General features: G+C 53.2%; 1 pseudogene; it reads left to right on the forward strand.

Annotated features, from left to right (window-relative positions):
• The first annotated feature begins 1159 nt into the window (after window positions 1–1159).
• On the forward strand, window positions 1160–10152 carry LOC138427661 (small ribosomal subunit protein mS26 pseudogene; annotated as a pseudogene).
• The last annotated feature ends 533 nt before the right edge of the window (window positions 10153–10685 follow it).

Below are 10685 nucleotides of genomic sequence, written 5' to 3' on the forward strand. Positions count from 1 at the left end.
GGTGAGTAGATGGGTGGGTGAGTAGATTGGTGGGTGGATGAACTCCCATGAGATCCAGAGATCACCCAGTAGCCTCAAAACCAGGCTTAGTACCAAGCAGCTCAGTAAGGTCCTTCCCAGAGAAGGCCCCATTCTCCTCGGCCCTATACACATACAGTGTTAAACCAATTTACGTGCATTTGTGTGACCATCATTTGGAACCCAAGCTCAGCAGAGTCCAGGCCAAGGACACGTACTAGTGCAGAAAGCCCGCTGCTGGACAGACAGACAGCACGTGTCCCTGTGGTGTCCCCTAACACCCACACCCAGCCATGTGACAGACACGCAGCCCGAAGGAGCCCAAGAGCTTCTGTCTAGTGCAAGCTTAAACGTCAGACTGGGCCAGTCCAGGTCGGTTATTACCGTCTAACATTTCTAACATGAAAAGGAGCATAGCAATGAGTTCAGACCTGGCATCCAGAAGAGACAATTTGCTGCTCATTCAGTGAAACTCAGTTTTGCAGAAAGCAGTCTGGTTCTCAAAGTGTCCCCCAGCGAAGGACGCAGCAAACCATCACTGCACACGCGCCAAACTCGGGGTTCCACGTCCACAGAGGCTTTAGAGGAAGGACATCAGGATACAGGCTCACACTGCTGGATTGACGGCCCGCACCACCGGCGCTGACGGCTCACACTGCTGGTGCTGACGGCCCACACCGCCGGCGCTGACGGCTCACACTGCTGGTGCTGACGGCCCGCACCGCCGGCGCTGACAGCTCACACTGCTGGTGCTGACGGCCCGCACCGCCGGCGCTGACAGCTCACACTGCCACACTGAAGTTTCACACTGCCGGTGCTGACAGCTCACACCGCTGGTGCTGACGGCCCACACCGCCAGCGCTGACGGCTCACACTGCTGGTGCTGACGGCCCACACTGCTGGTGCTGACGGCCCACACTGCCGCACTGAAGTTTCACACTGCTGGTGCTGACGGCCCACACTGCCGCACTGAAGTTTCACACTGCCGGCGCTGACTCTTCACACTGCCTCACCGACAGTTCACGCTGCCGCACCAATGGCCCACACTGCCGGATTGACGGCCCATACCGCCAGCGCTGACGGCTCACACTGCCTCACCGACAGTTCACGCTGCCACACCGACGGCCCCCACTGCTGCCGCATGAAGGCCCCCTGCAGGCTGTCTCAACCAGCCAAGCGGTTGCGCATGTATGTCGAGAGCCTAACTCGCCCTGTGCCTCAGCCTGCTGATGAGGTCAGGGGAGCTTGGCCCCTGCTCCCCTGGGGGGACGCCAGCCATCTCAGGACTATGCCTTTGACACGAGTTCCAACTTATAGACACATTGAACTAATAAATTCCAAGTTGAGGGGTTTGAAAGCCAGAGTTTGCATTTCTGCATTTGAGTCACTGAACAATTGTTTACAACCCAGAAGGTAATTGACAAATTTCCCCCCAAGAAGTTATAATTAACCTCTGCCCATCAACTAACTTGAGATCTAGGTCTGTTGACCTTCTTCTCTGCAAGCTCTTAATCCTTCAGATGAGTTCTGTCCTCCACCGCATTACCCAGGGCAATCTGCTCCCTGATCGTCCATCCCCCTGTGAGGACACTAGCTGGGTGTGACTCCTCCGTGAGTCTGCAGTCTTTATGCTGCTGTGGGTATGGTTATCCACAGCACTGTGGTGGACATGGTTAAAATATAAGCAACATTTAATAACATGAAAGAGGCTACAGAGGGGTCTGCTTAAAGATAAACGTTGCTAGATAAGCTTGATCTAATTTATTAGAGCCGGCTTATCTTTGTCTTCCAAAAATAACGCAACAAACTGACTGCGCAGAGAGATGATCTGCGCAGACCAGAGAGGGGGCCAGAGGGATAATCTGTCATGACCTAAGTCACCAACACAGCGGCCTCATCTTAAATCAGCGTTCACTTTTAAGACAAACCGTGTTATCTTAACGATGTTAATTCTTCGTGGATAATGCCTTGGGGAAGGCAGGCCTGAGGAGCGCTTAGGGCTGGAGTCCTGGGGAACCCTTTGATTGCTGAACTATCTGCTTGGATGTGGGGTCGCTGGGAGGCAGGTGTGCCTGGGAGATTGTTCATAGCTGGCATTTAGAGAGCACCAGCTTAGGTCTAAGCTATGTGTGACCTTGCAGGTGACATCTTGGCCTCTCCAAGTGGAGAAGAAGTCAACTAGCTACAGAAGCAGAAATGTCATTTTCAGAGAATGTTCTGGTTAATGAGGCCTGAGCTTTCTCTGGGCAGGAATCTGCACTTGCAGTTTGCTTGACCACAAGTCCGGTTTCTGTGCGACACTCATCACGACTGTGCGACTTCCCTTTCACTTTTCACTTTCACGCACTGGAGGAGGAAACGGCACCCCACTCCAGTGTTCTTGCCTGGAGAGTCCCAGGGACACGGGAGCCTGGTGGGCTGCCATCTATGGGGTCACACAGAGTCGGACACGACTGAAGTGACTTAGCAGCAGCAGCAGCAGCAGCATCAGACCCCTGACCCTTTGTGTCTGCAGGTATCCTTGCCACGTATTTATAAATCCTCTGCTTTCTTGGGTGCCTTTGTCCTGGAAATTACGTTTTTTCAGTATGTCGAGTGTGCTGCTAGAGTAGAAAAGACTCAACAGTGTACTGTTCTTTTCATTTTCGCTACTCTGGTCCCTGCCCTGGGGTCAACGTTTGGCCAGAAAGTGTGCTACGGTCAGAGTCAAAGAGGGGGGTGGGGCTCTCAGAGTCAGATGGTAAAGACAGACCGGCGGCGTGGCCCGTTTTGTGTTTGTATTTTGCATAAGCACGCTTAAAATCTCGGAACGTTAACTAGGAGATGCAGCTGCAATTAAGAACATAAAGATGCAGTTACAGTTTTCACACATGAAGCATTCAAGGTTTGCAGAATGCCCTATATGGTAGATCAAATGGAAATGTTTCTGCCGAGCTCACGGTAAAGGTCTAGGTAAATGCCAACTCACCTTTTTAACACCTGTTCTCCTCACTGCCCACCATCTCTTGATTATTTATTTACATTGATTTTTCTAGGAAAGTGTTAATCCCAAAGTTCCAGGGGGCCTCTAAGTTCACAAGAGTCAGAAGGACAGAGCTAAACAGCTTACGGGCTTCCCTGGCGGTTCAGCAGTAAAGAATCCGCCTGCCGGTGCAGGAGACATGAGTTCCATCCCTGGGCTGGGAAGATCCCCTGGAGAAGAAAATGGCAAACCCCTCCATTATTCTTGCCTGGAAAACCCCTCGAACAGATAAGGCTGGTGGCTACAGTCCATGAGGTCACAAAGAGTCGAACTTGACTTAGCAAGCAAACAACAACAAACAGCTTGTCAACAGCCCTGAGCCCACCCCTGCACACACAATTCTGCATTTATAATTCAGTGACCCCCCTCCTTGCTTGAAAGAGAGTGCAGAGCAGTGTAGATTTAGATGCCATGTCGACATTTCTTCACTGTTCTCCTGTGTCCCTGTGAAAACACTTCAAAGCTCGCGGGACCAAGTGCAGTGTTTGATCTCTTAGGAGGCTGGGGACAGTCCAGCCCAGACAATTCCTGAGTCTTCAGTCTTCTTAACATTGATCCCAGCCAGTTAAGATTCCCTAAATTCATGTCAAACAGTTCTGCTGGAAATGGGCAAATCTGCAAAATGACAGGCTCATTCCTAATTCTAAACAGTGCTAATGAGGTGGCATGGTCTTTTTAATCTAATTGACGCGGCACAGATGTGACAAGTGACTCTGAGTTTTACGTTGTCACAAACAGGAGAACTGGCAACCTGTATGCTGGTGAAGCAATGGCATTTTTTAGATCAAGCCTTGGTAAACATGCATGACTGCCTGAAGAGAGAGCCCAGCATTAATCACATTGAAGTTATTTGCAATCGGATAAAGTTCAATTGCAATGAGAGAGGGGGTCTTCAACAGACTGCTCTGTTTAGCTGATGTGCAGCTAAGTTGTCCCAGCAGGTTCCCAAAAGCAGGAAAGTAGAGACACAGATTTTTATGGATGGGGAAGGCAGTCGACCGGAAAACTCCTGAGTGTTTTGTAAGATGGTCCCTTCCAGGCATGTTCCAGGCATTGTTTGGGGTTTTTTTTTAATCTTTAAAGAGTTTTGTTTTATTCTTTATCTTCTTTATTTATTTATTGTCTGCACTGGGTCTTCACTGCTGTGTGGCTTTTCTCTACTTCTGGCAGGTGGGGGTTACCCGTCACTGGGTGCCGGCTTCGCACAGCTGCAGCTTCTCCTGGGGCCAAGCTTGGCTGTCGGGTGAGTGGGCTTCAGCAGCTGCAGTCCCTCAGTAGTTGTGGTTCCCAGGCTCCAGACTGCTGGCTCAGTAGTTGCTCCGTGGCACGTGGGATCCTCCTGGACCAGGGACAGAACTCACATCCTGCATTAGCAGGATGACTGTTGACCACTGACCATCAGGGAAGCCCCCAGGCAATGTTTTGACTGGATTGGGGTAGGTGGTGGCTATGATTCCCCCAACACACCAAAGGACTTGCTTTCGATGAGCCTACCTGAGGCTAACGGGCCAAAGTTACTAAAAGTGGGCCCCAGATGCTTGAAAGCTGAAACTCAAGAGGCAAGGTTGGTGGAAAGGAAAGCTTTCTTTATTCCTGAGGCAGGCAGCCTGGGGGAGGATGGGGGAAAGCCATGTCCAAAGGTGGACTCCCCCTCCCACAACCAGGGGGCAAGAGCTCTTATAGGCAGAGGGAGGGGCTACATGCAGAAACAGTACCAGCAGCTCTGAGAGTCATCTTGAAATTGGTCATCGGTGGTCTGATCAGCATCGTCTTGCTTGTTTTAGGTAGAATTAACCTTCAGTCCCAGGGCTGGTTTGTTCCCGTTTCCTTGAGGCTGGTTCCCAGAACGGAGGGCAGCTTCTGTCTTGGCCGCAGTCTGGTCAACATGGGGTTAACGTCCCCATCTGGTGGGGGTTTCAGTATCTATGAGACAGCTCACAGGGCATGGCTCAGAATATTATCTATCACCCCTGAAAAGCAGCTAAGGTCCTGGGCTATGCTGTGCTCGGCTGTGCTGCGTCGCTCAGTCGTGTCCGACCCCCTGCGACCCCAGGGACTGTAGCCCACCAGGCTCCTCTGTCCATGGGGATTCTCCAGGCAAGAATACTGGAGTGCGTTGCCACGCCCTCCTCCAGGCGATCTTCCAGCCCAGGGATGGAACCCACGTCTCTCGAACTGCAGGCAGATTCTTCACTCTCTGAGCCACCAGGGAGTAAGCTTAATCAGAGAAGTGAGAAAACACAGAAATGAGGGAGAGCAGACAAGGAGACCAAATAATAATGATGATGGTGATGATGACGACAATGACGATGATATCGTCATTGTCTCCCTTTGTTTCTGCATTTTCTCATTCTCTGATCAAACTTATTCTTGGGCTAAAGTTTTCTACAGAAAAAAGGAAGGTGGAGGATGTGGGGGGCAGTGGCAAAGACCATAGGATCCTTCTCTGTGTCACTGACACCCAGAAAGGCCAAGAATGTTCCAGCCAGCCCCAACATGGCTGTGGAACAGCTGGGTGGCCTTCCGGTCCTGAGGGTGGGGCCAGGCCTTCCCCGCATCCGATGGGAACCCTGGTGCAGGAGGTCTTTGGAACAGTGCACGTCCAGCTCGGCCCCCAGCTTGAGAAGTAGATGGCGGCTTCACTGCAGCAAGGCCTGAGGGGCAAAGGTGGCTCCTGGGCCCCTCCTGCCAGACAGTGAGACTCCATCTCAGCCTAAAAGTAAGGGTCTGCTAGCTCCCTTGAGGGCAGAGCAAGGGAATGTGTTAAAGCAGTGGCCTGCAGCCAGTCCCACTGGCCACTCTGAATGATGTGTTTCTTTCTCACTGAAGATGAATCTCAAGAAGTCCTCAAATCAGACAAACAGGGAGACTCGGTACCACCCCCACCCTAGAGCAGGCGCCCGAGCATCGTCCGCTGCTTTCCATTTTTTACATCAAAAGAGCACAGTGTTTGATGTTCTGCCACTGCTGCTGCTGAGTCGCTTCAGTCACGTCCGACTCTGTGCGACCCCACAGACGGCAGCCCACCAGCTCCCCCGTCCCCGGGATTCTCCAGGCAAGAACACTGGAGTGGGTTGCCATTGCCTTCTCCATTTCCTTTCTTCTTTGATGCTCAGAGGAAACCAAACGAGATCCCAGACTTGGAAGAGGAAACCCTGGAAACCCAGAGAGCAGCCTTTAAGCGGCCAGGGAGGATGGGCGCTCAGGGCAGACTGTCTCTCTAGCTGGACCTTCCTGGCTCCCGGGCCATCGCGGCACTGCAGCCACTGTGGAAGGTGGAAGGCTGCCTGCTCAGATCCGTTCGGGCCCCACAGAGTAGGGTCTCCTTCTGACTCACAGTTTCGCTCACGTGAATCATCTCTGCCTGCTCCTGCAGACGCTCCAAGACACCCCATTGGTGGGACTCAGTGTATCTTCTGCCGATGACTCGGGGCAGGGGGCAGCCACGCCATGGACTCCCCCTCTGAACTCCTGCCCGGGAATCAAAGCAGCATCTGGGGAAAGTGAGTCCCCAGGTCAGCCTGGTGGAAGGAATGGGAGGAGAACTCAATCTGCAGGGGCGGGAGGAAGGGGAGACAGGGTCTTCTCTGGGCTGCTCTAGGGCCAAGTCTCAGGCAGAGGTCAGGAGGACGAGCCCCCAGCTGCCTGCCTGCTGGTCTTCTTGACCTGGGCTCCTGTCTGGGCCCACTGGAGGACTGACCACCATGCCCATCCTCTGGACGTGGAGCAACAGGGGAGCAAAATGCTCACTGACTGTGACTCCAAACGCTGGACTGGACGAGAGCCGTGGATCTCCATGGCCCAGCTGGGCATCCAGCGTCCTCCAGGAAAGCCAGTGTCCTTTCCAGCCCCACTGGAGAGGCCCCAGAGCCCCAGCCCGAGACCGGAGGGCTCTGCAGTGACAAGTGCTGGAGGGTCCCCTGAGCAGGGAGACACTACCTGTACCTCCCATCTTGGCCCCTCAGCCAGGCACGAGGAGGTATCAGGTCACCCAGGGACCGCCTCTGGCTGTCCAAACTACAGGGCTGCCCAGGTGGCGCTAGTGGTAAAGAACCCACCTGCCAATGCAGGAGACGCAAGAGACCCAGGTTCGATCTCTGAGTTGGGAAGATCCCTGGAGGAGGGCATGGCAACCCGCTCCAGTATCTTGCCTGTGAAATCCCATGGACAGAGGTGCCTGGCGGGCTACAGCGCTTGGGGTCGCTAAGAGTTGGACACGACTGAGCGACTGAACAGGCTCGCATGCACAGGACGCTCTGTCTCAGCCTCCACTGGGCCTGGCGGTCCGTCACAGGGAAACGTCTGAGTCACAGGCAGCCTCTCATGGGGGGACATCTGTGTGGCTCCCTGTTATCCAACTCTTGTAACAGGCCAGACGCATCAGCTGGTGATTGGCCCAGAGTCCAGGCTTCATTCACTCAGGAACCAAAGTGAGGCAGACAAATGGAGATGCTTACTTCAGAATTTCCCATTAATGTGTGGGGCTGTAAATACAAAACAATATTGATGGCTCAGATCTAAATTCAGATCTTCTTCCTGGAGATAGCGATAAATAACATGACAACTCTTTATACATCAGAAGCCTTATTTGTGAAGAGCATCTAAGCAGATATAAATGTCACTCCTTCAAGGAGCAGAGAACAGTTAACTCTCCCCATGAGAGTTCTGGGGGAGATACTGGCAGGATGTGGAGAAGAGGGGTGGGCTAGTCACGGGGAGACCCTCGGACTACAGGTGTGGAGTCGCATACCTGCGACAAGTCCCCCCCGTGCAGTGGCCCAGTGGTGGGGCCACTCGGGGGTGCTCCTGAATTCAGAGCAGCTGGCACACCCCCAGCAGGGCTGGAGGGAGGCGAGAAGACGTGGACAGACAGGGGAGCAAAGCCAGTGGGGTCAAGAGGACAGAGGCAGATTAGCAGGCATGGCAGCCAGGGAGCATCCCCCTGCGGGTCCTGCTGCGCCTTAACCTGCATCGCCTCATTTAACCTTCCCTTCCCTGGGGAAGTAGGGGCCCTGTCCACTCTGTGCAGTGAGGGGATGGCTGCCCAGAGCAGCCAAGGAACAGGTGAGGAAGCACCCAGGCCTGCACAGCCAGAAGAGGAGAGTGGGGAAAGCCCATCCCTCCCGCCTGGACCCCCATCCCCCCCAGCGGGGCTCCAGGGGGCCTGTCCTCATATTGCAGGCCCACAGGACCACAGACAGAGTCAGGGTGTTTGGAGAACAGGGCAGAGAGACCTGGCCCATGTTAATCCTACCTCGTGGATTCACCTACTCACCATGATTTATTTGTAACCAAAAGCAACCCCCCCGTGCTTTCACAGCCTCTGGAGGGTGTGTGGAGGGGGGCACGGCTTGATTAGCCCTTTGGGCTCAGTGAGGTTAAACCAGTTGACCCTGGGAGCAGGGATGAGTCTGACTGGGGTTTAGGAGGCAGCGAGGAGACAGAGCTGCAGGTCCCAGATCTGAGAGGTCCAGCTGTGAACACTCCCATCACCCGCAGAGCCAGAATCTAGACCTTCTGTGCTTGGATCTTCCTTCTGAGGATTAAGGACAGACAGGGGTGAGCCTGTAGGACAGCTGTGGGATTCAAGAGACGACAAATTCAGAGAAGCCGAAAGTTGCAGGCGTTTACCTGGAAGCAATGCTTTTTGCATGCCTCTTTTAAGGTACATCCTTACTTCACCTCTGTGTTCTCTCAAATGCAGAATCACTGTTACCAAATTCATCCTGAGCTTTGTAAACATTCAGACTGAAACTCACGTCACAGCTGCAGAACATACCCGCCCCTCTGATCTAACACCCGCCTCGACCCCTCGGGAATCTCCACGTGGGATCTGACCTGACGCCCGCCTGGAGCAGAGATTCGGGCCAGATGACCTCTCTGTAAACCTGTTACCCTTTCCTCACCCAAGGAGGTGCTCGCCGTCCCAGACTCTTCATACTTGCATCTTATCTAACGGCTACAATGTCAAGTGCAGTAATGATGGAAACACAAGTGGCAAGAACATCAAGAGGAAACTGTGCTCGTGATAAAAGCCGCCCAGCCTTAGTTATTAGTAAAATTAGGCCACATGACAGTGTGGACAGCAAGGGCATCAAACCAGGCCATGCTAAAGGAAATCAGTCCTGAATATTCAGCGTAAGGACTGATGCTGAAGCTCCAATACTGTGCCCACCTGAAGTGAAGAGCTGACTCGTTGGAAAAGACCCTGATGCTGGGAAAGGTAGAAGGCGGGAGGAGAAGGGGAAGACAGAGGATGAGGTGGCTGGACGGCATCACTGACTCGATGGACGTGAGTTTAAGCAAGCTCCGGGAGATGGTGATGGACAGGGAGGCCTGGCGTGCTGCAGTCCATGGGGTCACAGAGTTGGACACGACTGAGCGACTGAACAGTAAAGTCAGTGATGGAACACTGGAAACTTGTGTAACTCAGCAAGATCACAGGGAGAAATATCAATAACCTCAGATAGGCAGATGACACCACCCTTATGGCAGAAAGTGAAGAGGAACTAAAAGCCTCTTGATGAGACCCTGGGCACGCGGCCCTTGGGCCACCCTCCTGCCCAGTTTCTACTGCTCGCAAGCGGCCAAAAAACCCGCCACGATCCGCCGGCCAAGTCCAAGATTGGGCGCGTGGCGACCCCACCAGCCGTGGATCCTGTGGAATTATTCGTGCTGACAGAGCATTACTGGCAGTACCGCCAGACGGTGCGCGCCCTCAGACAGGAGTTCGTGACCGAGGTACGCAGGAAGGTGCATGAGGCCCGGGCTGGTGACCTGGCAGAGCACAAGGCGCTGCAGGATGCCGCTGAGCACCGCGAGCTGATGGCCTGGAACCAGGCAGAGAACCAACGGCTGCCTGAGCTGCGGAGGCCAGGCTGTGGCAGGAGGCACGGGAGCAGGAGCAGCGGCCAGCGGGAAGCGCGAGAGGCAGAGGCCTGGGCCCCGCTCAAGGAGTGGGAAGCGCTGCAGCTGCAGGAGGACCCAAAGACCTCATCACCCTAGAGAACCTAGAGGCGCGGGTGGGAGCGGCTCTGGGCTCCCCCGAGAGCTGCGGCTGGGCCATCGCCAGAGAGGGGCTGGCGGTCAAGCCAGTGCACAAGGGCTCCTGAGGTCCCAATGAGGACACTGCCCACCCAGGGACCACGGAAGTAAAGGGGCTGGGCCTGATCTGAAATAAAGCAGTTGGTGTTTCTGACGAAAACACGACAACCCAAAACCTGTGGGACACTATAAAAGCAGTGCTAAGAGGAAAGTTCATAGCACTACAGGCATACCTCAATAAACAAGAAAAAAGTCAAATAAATAAACTAACTCTACACCTAAAGCAACTAGAAAAGGAAGAAATGGAGAACCCCAGAGTTAGTATAAGGAAAGAAATCTTTAAAATTAGCACAGAAATAAATACAAAAGAAACAAAAGAGACCATAGCAAAAATCAACAAAGCCAAAAGCTGGTTCTTTGAAAGGATAAATAAAATTGACAAACCATTAGCCAGACTCATCAAGAAGCAAAGAGAGAAAAATCAAATCAATAAAACAAGAAATGAAAATGGAGAGATCACAACAGACAATACAGAAATACAAAGGATCATAAGAGACTACTATCAGCAAGTATATGCCAATAAAATGGACAACGTGGAAGA

This window comes from Ovis canadensis, chromosome 22 (genome assembly GCF_042477335.2).
Source record: "Ovis canadensis isolate MfBH-ARS-UI-01 breed Bighorn chromosome 22, ARS-UI_OviCan_v2, whole genome shotgun sequence".
NCBI classification, from domain to species: domain Eukaryota; kingdom Metazoa; phylum Chordata; class Mammalia; order Artiodactyla; family Bovidae; genus Ovis; species Ovis canadensis.